The sequence below is a fragment of the Arachis ipaensis genome, chromosome B3, assembly GCF_059453495.1.
Source record: "Arachis ipaensis isolate K30076 ecotype BB chromosome B3, ASM5945349v1, whole genome shotgun sequence".
NCBI classification, from domain to species: Eukaryota; Viridiplantae; Streptophyta; class Magnoliopsida; order Fabales; family Fabaceae; genus Arachis; species Arachis ipaensis.
Window position 1 is genome coordinate 85653400 of NC_142438.1, and position 12759 is coordinate 85666158.

Sequence of the window (12759 nt, forward strand, 5' to 3'; positions counted from 1 at the left end):
TGTTCAGAAGCAAAAAGCTACTAGTCCCGCTCATCTAATTAGAATCTGAGCTTCAATCAAAAACTCTGAGATATTATTGCTTCTCAACCTATTAGTCTTCTATTTTATTTGTCTAGTTGCTTGAGGACAAGCAACAGTTTAAGTTTGGTGTTGTGATGAGCGGATATTTTATACGCTTTTTGGGGTTAATTTCATATAGTTTTGAGTATGTTCTAGTTAGTTTTTAGTCTATTTTCATTAGTTTTTAGGAAAAATTCATATTTTTGGACTTTACTATGAGTTGTGTGTTTTTCTGTAATTTCAGGTATTTTTCTGGCTGAAATTGAAGGAGCTGAGCAAAAATCTGATCCAGGCTGAAAAAGGACTGCTGATGCTGTTGGATTCTGACCTCTCTGCACTCAAAGTGGATTTTCTGGAGCTACATAACTCGAAATAGCATGCTTCCAATTGCGTTGGAAAGTAGACATCCAGGGCTTTCCAGAAATATATAATAGTCCATACTTTGCACAAGAATAGACGACGTAAACTGGAGTTCAATGCCAGTCCTCTGCCCAATTCTGGCGTCCAGCGCCAGAAAAGGATCAAAAGCTGGAGTTGAACGCCCAAAATGGCATAAAAACTGGCGTTCAACTCCACAAATGGCCTCTTCACGTGAATTACTTAAGTCTCAGCCAAACACACACCAAGTGGGCCGCAGAAGTGGATCTCTGCATCATCCATCATAGTTTACTCATTTTTTGTAAACCTAGGCTACTAGTTTAGTATTTAAACAACTTTTAGAGACTTATTTTGGATCTCATGACATTTTAGATCAAAACTTTGTATTCTCTGATGGCATGAGTCTCTAAACCCCATTGTTGGGGGTGAGGAGCTCTGCTGTGTGTCGATGAATTAATGCAAGTATTTCTGTTTTCCATTCAAACACGCTTGTTCCTATCTAAGATGTTCATTCGCGCTTAACTGTGATGAAGGTGATGATCCGTGACACTCATCACGTTCCTCAAACCATGAACGTGTGCCTGACAACCACCTCCGTTCTATATCCGATTGAATGAGTATCTCTTAGATTCTTTAATCAGAATCTCCTTGGTATAAGCTAGAACTGATGGCGGCATTCATGAGAATCTGGAAAGTCTAAACCTTGTCTGTGGTATTCCGAGTACGATTCAAGGATTGAATGACTGTGACGAGCTTCAAACTCCTGAAGGCTGGGCGTTAGTCGTGCTATGATAGAGCGCGTGAGCGTAGTTTTCACTGGAAGGAAGGAAGGTAGCGATTGACAACGGTGATCCACCAACACGCAGCTTGCCATAGGAGGACGTGCGTGCATGAACAAGAAGACAGAGGAAAGCAGAGATTCAGAAGACAAAGCATCTCCAAAACTCTAACATATTCTCCATTACTGCATAACAAGTAACCTTTGATCCATGCTCTATTGCTTATTTGCAGTTCAACTGATAAACATAATTGACTTCCTGACTAAGATTTACAAGATAACCATAGATTGCTTCAAACCAACAATCTCCATGGGATTCGACCCTTACTCACGTGAGGTATTACTTGGACGACCCAGTGCACTTGCTGGTCAGTGGTACGAGTTGTGAAAAGTGTGATTCACAATTCGTGCACCAGAAGTCTTTATGGATGATTTCTCGGTATTCGGAGATTCCTTTCCTAGTTGCCTACATCACCTCGCCTTTGTATTGAAAAGATGCCAAGAGACCAATCTGGTCTTGAACTGGGAGAAATGTCACTTTATGGTGACAGGAGAAATAGTCCTTGGTCACAAAGTTTCTAACCAAGGCATTGAGGTTGACAGAGCCAAAGTAGAACTTATTAAAAAACTGCCTCCACCCAGTGATGTCAGGGCAATTAGGAGCTTTTTAGGGCATGCTGGTTTTTACAGAAGGTTTATTAAAGATTTTTCAAAGATAGCCAAGCCCTTAAGCAATCTCTTTGTATCTGATACACCATTTATCTTTGATGAAACATGCATGTTAGCCTTTGAAAATTTGAAAATGAGGTTGTCCTCTGCTCCTATCATTTCTCTACCTTATTGGAATCTACCATTTGAATTGATGTGTGACGCATCTGATTTTGTAGTTGGGGCAGTGTTGGGACAGAGGAAAGATAACTTAGTCCATGTGATATACTATGCGAGCAAAGTCCTTAATGGTACTCAAAGAAATTATACCACTACAGAAAAGGAGTTGCTGGCAATAGTTTTTGCATTTGACAAGTTTAGATCGTACCTCATTGGTGCTAAAGTGATTGTTTTTACAGATCACACAGCACTTAAATATTTGTTTGCCAAGCAAGAATCAAAGCCAAGACTAATAAGATAGATCTTATTGTTGCAGGAATTCAATATTGAAATCAGAGACAAGAAAGGAATGGAAAACAAGGTAACAGATCACCTATCCAGGATTCCTCATGATAAAGGTGGAACACCTGATACAAGTGTGAACGAGTTCTTCCCTGATGAGCAGTTGATGATAGTTCACAAAGCACCATGGTTCGCAGACATTGCCAACTTCAAGGCAACTGGGGAATTGCCTCTAGAGATCAATAAACATCAAAAAAGGAAGATCATAAATGATGTAAAGTACTTTGTCTGGGATGAGCCATATCTATTCAAGAAGTATTCAGATGGAATCCTTAGAAGATGTGTTTCGGAAGAAGAAGGACGAGAGGTCCTATGGAATTGCCACGGCTCATGCTATGGAGGCCACTTTGGAGGGGATAGAACTTCAGCTAAGGTGTTACAAAGCGGATTCTTTTGGCCTACTCTTTTCAAGGATGCCAAAGAACTAGTAAAGAGCTGCAATGAATGCCAAAGATCTGAAAATTTGCCTAAAAGAAATGAGATGACACAAAATTTCATCTTGGAACTGGAATTATTTGATGTGTGGGGAATCGATTTCATGGGACCATTCCCAACCTCATATGCAAACAAGTACATCTTGGTAGCAGTGGATTATGTTTCCAAGTGGGTAGAAGCTATTGCAACCCCAACGAATGATAACAGGGTAGTCATGAACTTCCTCAGGAAGAATATCTTTAGCCGGTTTGGAGTCCCACGAGCACTCATCAGTGATGGAGGGAGCCATTTTTGTAACAGACCACTAGAAGCTCTTCTCCTACGATATGGGGTAAAACACAAGGTAGCCACGCCCTACCATCCCCAAACAAGTGGACAAACTGAGATATCCAACAGAGAGCTAAAGAGGATCCTGGAAAAGACTGTGGGTGCATCAAGAAAGGATTGGTCGAAGAAGCTGGATGATGCTCTTTGGGCAAACAGAACAGCATTCAAAACACCACTTGGAATGTCCCCATATCAACTAGTGTATGGGAAAGCTTGTCATTTACCACTAGAGCTAGAACACAAAGCTCTCTGGGCTATCAAGATACTAAATTTTGACAGCATTGCTGCTGGTGCAAAGAGGATCTTGCAGCTGCAAGAGATGGAGGAATTCAGGTCACAAGCCTATGAAAATACCAAGATGTATAAAGAGAAGGCAAAGAGAAGACATGACCTGCATCTTGCACCCAGGAGTTTCGAAAAGGGGTAGCGAGTACTCCTTTACAATTCCAAATTGAGACCATTCCCAGGAAAACTCAAATCAAGGTGGTCCAGACCTTTTCTTGTCACAAACATTTCGCCATATGGACACATCAAAATCATGGATGAAGGTTCAGAGAGGACTTTTACAGTGAACGGACAAAGACTCAAGCATTATCTGGGCAACATGGGGGAAAACTCCAGAGTGAATTACCATCTCAGGTAAAGGAGGAACCGTCGAGCTAGCGATGATAAAAGAGCGCTCTGTTGGAAGGCAACCCAACCTCAGGTAGTTTCCTTTTCATCTTTATTTTAATAAGGATCACAAGTTGTTTCCCCTGTATTGCGAGGAGCTAAGTTTGGTGTTCCACACCAAAACAATTCAAGAGTGAAAGTGTGATTTTAAGTTTGGTGTTCCACCAAAGGAATCACACTCCATTCCTAAAGCACATTGCTAGCTCTAATCAATCAATGGAAACCACTTAGATTTAGTTAGATTTTAGTTGGTAATTGTTTTGTTAAACAACAAGATATGAGGTTCTCTGCATATATGCAAGGTTCTGTACTGGGCAAGGAACTAAGTTTGGTGTTGACACACCAAATTAAGTTCAGAATTCACAAGCATACATACAAGATAACTATTTCTCAAGTGCTTTGGGAACAAGAAACTTCCAATAACCTTGCAGGAATCTTATGAGGAAATGGTGCACCTTCACCCAAGGAAGTGAGGAAACAAAGACCAGGATGATGACAAAAAGGGGGCAACTAGAAACCATCCCCTAAAGGTTGTATTGTCACTTAATTCCATGTACTTAGAATGTTGAAAACTGGAAGTCCAAATGCAATCTTGATTAATAGTTAAATGTTAGTTTGAACCTTTTTAAATTCCATCTTTTAAGTTTTTTTTTGTTGAAGAGGTCTATGTTTGCTAGTCTTCATGTCACTGCATCCTTACTTTGCTTATTTGTATGCTTGTCCTTTAGAATCAAATGAAAAAGAGAATGTGTATTTCAAAAGACCCGAGAGGAGTTCATACTATGGAGTAAGTTCATGAGTTTATGGTATAGTCATAAGTTAGCTAAGTTGGTTCAACCATAAGGTGGGAAGACAACTATCTGTCAGGAATACTATGCTTGAGACACAACCCATGAGACTAGCTAAATAACAAGATCCTAATAAGAAAAAGGGAAAGAACAATAAAGGTTGAAAAATAAAAGAAAAAGAGTAAGCAATAAGGCTAGGCACCAATAGTTTTAATCTTGAGGCATGTGTCTGTGGTGCTCCTGTGTGAGGGATCTACTTGGATGAATAAGGTCTTAGGGGTGCCTTATCACTTGCTAACTTGGGTTAACTAACTCGGGATTATCAGCTGAAAGTCCACTATCAAGAGTAACCTTCACCACAGAGCATTTAGTAACCCAAAGAGGTGCTGGACACCAAGGTCTCAAGAAAAGAAAATAAATAAACTATATGCCTGTGGTGTGTATGAATGGGGGAAAGAGACTTGAGGGAGTAAGTCCTTAGGGGTGTCTTAACACCTAGCACCTTGAACCAACTGGTTCGGGAGTGTTGGCTGAAAGCTTATCTTAAAGAGTCGCCCCCTTACAGAGCACTTAGCCTAAGAACACAAATAAGCCCTGAAATAACAATAAAAGGATCAATGAATAAAAGTCTCATGGGATGCAATCACAGTGAGTGTTCTAGGACATGATAAAGGTCTGAAAGCCAGGAATGAACCTAAGTTGCTATGCATGAAACTACCATAAAACCAGGGGCATCACCTCCACAAGAATGACTCATTTCTCTTGGAATTCCATTCATCATTCTCTTGTTCCAGTACGTGCTTAGGGACAAGCAAGCTTTAAGTTTGGTGTTGTGATGCCAGGGCATTTTGGCCAGTTTCACTGACCTTTTCTTTACTGTTTTTAGGGTAGCTTCATGCATTTCCTTAGAAAATAAGCTAGTTTTGGGTAGATATTCACTTACATCTTGATTCAAGCAAATATTATGCACTTTACATGATTTCATGAGGATTTTGCATGAATTTTATGACAAATTTGATGTTGCATTTCCCATGACTTGGACCAGTACTTTGATGCACTTGATTGCTTGATTTCAGGACAAAGGAAGCAAAGAAGAACCACATTAGTGGCTACGTTAGTTACACTAACGTAGGCACTAACGTGGAATGGGAGTAACTTGCAAAGTAAATGAGTAAAGTAATCGCCAATAACGCTCTCGAAGCCATCATTGCCCACGTTAAGAGTCACGTTAACTAAGTTAACGTGAACTCTAACGTGGAAGAAAGGAAAGGGAGCCAACGTTAGTGACACTTAACATTATCACTAACGCTGGACCAAGCTCATAAGTGGCCACGTTAAGAGCCACGTTAACTTAGTTAACGTGGCCTCTAACGTTAAGAAGTAAAGGGGTAGCCAACGTTAGTGACATTCAACTTTGTCACTAACGTTGGCCAAGTCACAATAAGCCACGTTAACTCCCATGTTAACCTAGTTAACATGGAAGCTAACGTGAAGAAAGTAGGTGGTCAACAACGTTAGTGACACCAAACATTGTCACTAACGTTGGGATTAACCCACACAAGCCCCAATAAGCCACATTAACTCCCACGTTAACCTAGTTAACGTGGAAGCTAATGTGAAGAAGGAAGGTGATCGCCAACGTTAGTGACACCTAACATTGTCACTAACGTTGGAAGGAGGACACACAAGCCACAATGAGCCACGTTAACTCCCACGTTAACTTAGTTAACGTGGAAGCTAATGTAAGGAGGAGAGATGATGAGCCAACGTTAGTGACATTCACCATTGTCACTAACGTTGGAGATGGCTAGCATAGCCATGTTAGAGGCCACGTTAACCTAGTTAACATGGACTCTAACGTGGGAGCTAAGGGCACATTGGAACGTTAGTGACAAAGGTAAGTGTCACTAACGTTCTCGAAGGTTGGCAAGCCTACGTTAAAAGAGCCACGTTAACTAAGTTAACGTGGACTCTAACGTAAGGAACGGAGAGACTTCTCAATGTTATTGGGAAAGGTGAGTCCCAATTACGTGTTCGAAGGACATAGAGGCAACGTTAGTGGCAACGTTTGTGCCACTAACGTTGAAGTTAACGTGGCTCTTACTCTGGTAAGGAACGTTAGTGAGAAAGGTAATTGTCACTAACGTTCTCAAACCCATATTTTCACTGAACGTTAACACCACTAACGTCCTGAGCTAAAGTCTCTGCCCACTTCACACTTTCTCTCTGCAAGTAAAGCCAAGCCCAATGATGAAGATAACTGCTTCAAACTCAAGATCCAAAGGCCCATACCCAAGACTTGAAGAGCCGACTAGAAGATCAGAAGAGTAGTATATATAGGAGTAGCTTTGAATTGAAAAAAGGAGAGTTGGAAATTATAGGGAGCCTCTTGGCATAGAACTACTCTTTGTATTTTACTTTCTCTGCACTTCTAGTTTCATCATGTATTCTCCATCTTTGTTTTTATTTTTCAGAGCTATGAACAACTAAACCCCTTTCATTGGGTTAGGGAGCTCTGTTGTAATTTGATGGATCAATACTAGTTTTCATTATTCTTCTTCTATCTTTCCTCTTGATTTTACTTGAAAGATTTCGATCTTCATCCAATTGGGTAGTTATCTTGGAAAAGAAGCTATTCAAACTTGGATCTCTTCTGAACCTTGAAAGAGGAATGAAGAGATCATGCTAGAAATTCTTTCTCATGCTGGACCAAATTGGGTTTGGATGGATATGTGACTATAATCCTCTCAATACTTGATTTGGGAAATGCATGTGGTATAATCAGTGACCATACTTCATCTCTTCTCATGAGCAATTGACCAAGGAATTGGCTATTGATCAAGATTTGAGAGATTGAATTACAAGGAATTGTCTTGTAATTCGATCACTTAAGATTGCCAAGGAGATCAATGAGTGCATTGTTTGAGGAAGAGATGAAAATGAAATTGATCCGGAGAATGCAACATCTCCTGAGACCAATGAACACCCCATTTCTGATCTTACCCATTCTCTTTAATTTCTGTCATTTACTTTTTAATTTCAGCTCTTTATTTCCAGCATTTACTTTTCTGTTATTTACTTTCCCACCATTTAATTTTCTACAATTCTCAACTTAAATTCTGATTCGCTCAACTAGAACATTCCTCTAGTTAAAATTTCTTGATCAATCAATCCGTGTGGGATTCGACCTCACTCTATTGTGAGTTTTTACTTGACGACAAATTCGGTACACTTGCCGAAGGAAATTTGTTATGAGACAAGTTTTCTGCGCATCAGTGTGCTTTGCAACAACTGGAAAAGATGGAGAGTGATGAACCACCCTCTTATCATGAACCTTTCCTCCCAAGTAATGAGCCCTTATATCCACCTCAACCTTCAATGCATGACACTCTTGGTGTTGTTCTTCAAGGGCAAAGAGAGATGAAACGGGGAGTACTAGAATTCGCGACTGCCTTGACCGAGGTAGTAAATCAATTAGCTTCCCAACATCTGAGCACTCAAAGTACTCCCATGACTACATGTGGAGAATCAAAAGAAGAACGTAGCATGAAGGAGATACTAGAAACTCCGGTGGACAATGAAGAACATGGCTTTGTATTAGAACAAGTGGAGGAAGCCATAATAGTTGTAGAGGAAGAAGTGGTTGAAGATTTAGGAGATGCTGAACCTCCATGGGAATCTAGAATTGTAGAGTACTCCTCCAATAAGATTGAAATTTATGTCAAGAAGGCCAGTGCACAACCTCCATGGCATATTCCTTATGAAGACTTGGATGGGATAGATCAAGAAGTAAGTTCCCTTGGTGATAAAGATCATGCATCAAGTCCTCCTAGTGATAAATCTACATCCACAAATGAACTCTTTGAATATGAAGACTCTTCTCTGATTGAGTCTGAGAATAATGTGGAAGCGAAAATCCTTAGAAAAGGGCGGACGGGAGTTGAGTACGCTTTGTCAAGAACGTTGGAGACTTCTCCACCTAGGTTGTCATCTACTCCTTCACTTGAGTGGGTAAAACTTATCTCTGTTTGTCTTCGTATCCCACTTGAGTACGGCATTCTTGAAACGAACGGCCAACTCAGGAAGCTTTGTGGCATAAAGCGTAAGAGGAGACTGTTTAGTGGTTGGAGTTGCAAATCAAGGCTCATCAAAGTTGATATTTCAAGGGCTAGATGTAAGGGCTCAACTGGTGATAATTTGGTTAGACCTAAAAGAAGAGTTTGGTACTCCGTAGAGAATTCAGATTGGTTACCACCCGGATGAAATCATCATGTTCCACTTGAAGACGGGTGCAGAAACAGGATTTGGGATCCAGGCATACATGAGGATCCACTTCGGGAGCTCAAGACTTGTGAAGAACTCCCTCAAGGCTTGGCAAATTCACTTGAGAATAATGAAGAATATTGGAATTGCAAACATTGGTGGGGTTTTCTAGATAAGTTCAAGCACAAGCCACCATAACATGAAGCTCAACAAATGTGCAACTTAAGGACTTTAACCAAAAGTGCTAGGTGGGAGATAACCCACCATCGTATGATCGTTCTCTTTCAGTCTTAGTTTTATTTTAATTTGTTTATTGCTTATTTTTATTTTATTTTAGTTTTATTAGTGTTCATTCATAATTCCTGCATATTCATCTGCATTTGCATTTGCATACTGCATAAAAAAAAATTTCGCACGGAATGCATAAGTGTCGCAGACGCGTCCGCGTCATAGGTGCATTCGGAAGAAAAGAGAATTGAACAGAAAGTCACGCAAAAGCGTGGCTGGAGGCGTGCCTTAAGCACAAACATGCCCACGCAATCGCGTCAATGACGCGTCCGCGTCATTCTGAAAAAGAGCCTCCCACGCGTCCGTGTCACCCACGGGAACGTGTGGCTCTGTAAAATCGACGTAAAGAGGTGTATGGCAGAGAGTTATGATGGAGCTGGACTCGAATGATGTTGGAAGCACAAGCCCTATCACGTGAACGCGTGCCCCACGCGTCTGCGTCGTTTTTGAAAATATGGCCATTCACGTGACCGCGTCACCCACGCGAATGCGTCACCCAAATTTTTGGCATAATGCGTATAAAACAGAGAGTTGTGTGTACGCGAAGCTACTCTCGCGCCACTTGCACAAATCAAATCCCGCGACCGCGTGACCCACGTGTCCGCGTCAATTGAAAAACATCACACACAACGCGATCGCGTGACCCACGCGTCTGCGTCACATGCGACGCACAGTTTATCCATATCAGCGCCAACTATCTTATCTTTTCTTCCCTAAATCTAAATCTTTTCTTTTCCCTTCTTATTTCTTTCTTCTTTATTCTTTCTTACTTTCTTCTTCTTCATCTTTTTAACCTCTCATCCTTATTCACTTCCATTCTATTTTATTTAATTTATTTCCATACTTTCATTCATTGCATTTTAATTTTTTGCATATTTTTATTTTCTTTTCTAAATTTATTCTTTTTCCATTGGTGTTTTACTCTGACTGGGTATTATTCTTCATAAGTCAATGCTACTCCTTCATGATACTTACATTATCTTGCATTGATATGAACTTATACTATTTTTCATTACCCACACTTCTCCCCTTTGTTGCAAATTTTTCACCACTGGTATGCCATGTGCTTCTATTGTTTTCTCACTTGTATGTTGTAGCTACCATGTAATTGAGACCCCATCATTTGGCATTAACCCAACCATATTTTAATTTGTTTCCTATCTTTCTTTTTGGGTTACTTTTCGTCTTTTTTCTCTTCTTTCAGGATGGCCACCGAGAAAGGAAAAGAACTTCTATATGGGGCAACAGATGAGTCCATCTGCACTATCTCTAGAGAAAAGTATCAGTTAGAGCAGCCAGTCCACTTATACATCTCAGCATGCACCGAGGATGGTGCAATCTTTAAGTGTGGGGAGGTCGATACCGATCTCCATGGGTTAGTTATTTCCTTCTCAACACTAATGTTTTATTTTCTTTGTTTGTTCATTGTTGCATTTGCATGTTTGATTGTATATTTGTTTGATTTTGTGCATATTTTACCACCATTTGGTTAAAGTAATATTTTTTTTTCAAGAAACCTTTTATAACATTTCACTAATTTGATTTAAAATTTTTGATAAACTTGTTTGAAGGACTATTATACTGGAACATAGTTTAGAGCTCGAACACACAAAACCTGTGAGATTTTTTAGCTTATTTGATTGGTTGCATTTTATCAACCAATATTTTATTTTTGGTGTGTGTTTTTCTCTCTAAAATTGTGATCTTTGTCTTGCTTAATTCTATATTTCTATGGTTTGATGTATGCATGCACTTATATGATTGAGGCCTTTGTTTCACTGAACTTACATACCCATATGGCCTTAACACTTCATTATCCCTTGCAAACCAATTTGAGCCTATTTTACCCTTTTTATTCTTTACTTTAGCACATCACTAACTCTAAGTGGAAAATAATAATGTCTATAATTTGAATTCTTGGTTAGCTTAGACTAGTGAGAGTGCTCATGAATTAAGTGTGGGGAAAGTAGGTTTGGAAACATTTGGTTTAAGAATTGGGTGTTATATATCTTTATGAAAATGTGAAAGAAATGTTTAGGACATATTCATGCATTCAATAATTTAATCATATGCATTGAGAAAACAAAAGAAAAAAAAGGCATATATATAAACAACAAAAAAGAAGAGAAGAAAAAGAAAAAAAATAAAGGAGAAAAAGAAAAGAAAAAAGAGCAAATAAATAAAAAGGGACAAAATGCCCCAAAGTAAGTGGTGAAAGCAATTCATATGTACTGTACTCGAATCAGGATGCATGAATATGTGGAAAACATGGTTAATGGATAGTTAGATGTGGTATTATGATTACATGGATTGTCTTAAGTTAGGTAGAAAAGTTTAAGTTAATTAAGGATTCAGATTTTAGTCCACTTGGCCAAATACAATCATACCTTGACCCTAACCCCATTACAACCCTTAAAAGACCTCTTCATATGTGTAGCTGTGCATTAAACTTTTGATGATTGGTAGAAGAAGAGAAAGCCTTAGAGAGCAAGGTTAGTAGAGAATTGAGAGAGTCGAACCTTAAACACTTGAGTGATTAGAGTGTATACACTTCTGGAGAGGGTTCGATGCTCGATTCTTTGTTTCCGGCTTTCATAAGCTATTTTCTTCTGCAAGTTTACTTGTACTTTATTTTATGATTTGAATTAGTGAAATCCAGTTCATATTTGTTCTTGAAAGATTTATTTACTTTTCACCAAGTAGGTAGAAACATTTTGCATATAGATGCATTCATATACATAGGTTGCATTTCATACTTTCTACCATTCCTCTTCACTCTTATAGTTTCTCTTGGATTTAGCATAAGGACATGCTATTGTTTAAGTGTGGGGAGGTTGATAAACCCCTATTTTATGATTCAATTTGTGCTCAAATTAAGTGTTTTTATCAATTCTTCACCCACTTATTCATATGAATTGCATGGTTTTACTTTCCCTTCCTTATTTTATGATATATGTGAAAACATGTTTCCTATGCTTTAAAAATATTAAAATTAATTATCCTTTATTACCATTCGAAGCCGTGATCTGTGTGTTAAGTATTTTCAAGTTTCATAGGGCATGAATGGCTTAGAAGACAGAAAGGAAACATACAAAAATGGAAGAAAAGCACAAAAATGGAGTTTTGAAGAAAAGGCAGCGACGCGTACACGTGGATGACGCGGATGCGTGCCTAGCGCAAAATGGCAGCGATGCGAACGCATAAATGACGCGGACGCGTGCCTTGAGAAGAACGCAAATAACGCGTACACGTGACCTACGCGTACGCGTGATAAGGAAAAACTCCAGACCACGCGAACGCGTGACCCACGTGCACGCGTGACAGACGCCACGTGCAGGAATTTGCAGAAAATGCCCTCAGCGATTTCTGGACCCTCTTTCAGCCCAAATCCAAGCCAGAAACACAGAATATAAGCCAGAGAATGGGGGAATCAAAAGAGAGAAAAAAAAGAAAAAAACGAGAACAATTGACACATACATTGATATTCACAATTATTAGGATTTAGATTTAGTTTTCTAGAGAGAGAGGTTCTCTCCTCTCTCTTAGGATTAGGATTAGGATTTAGGATTTATGTTATGATTAGGCTACTTCTCTTCAATC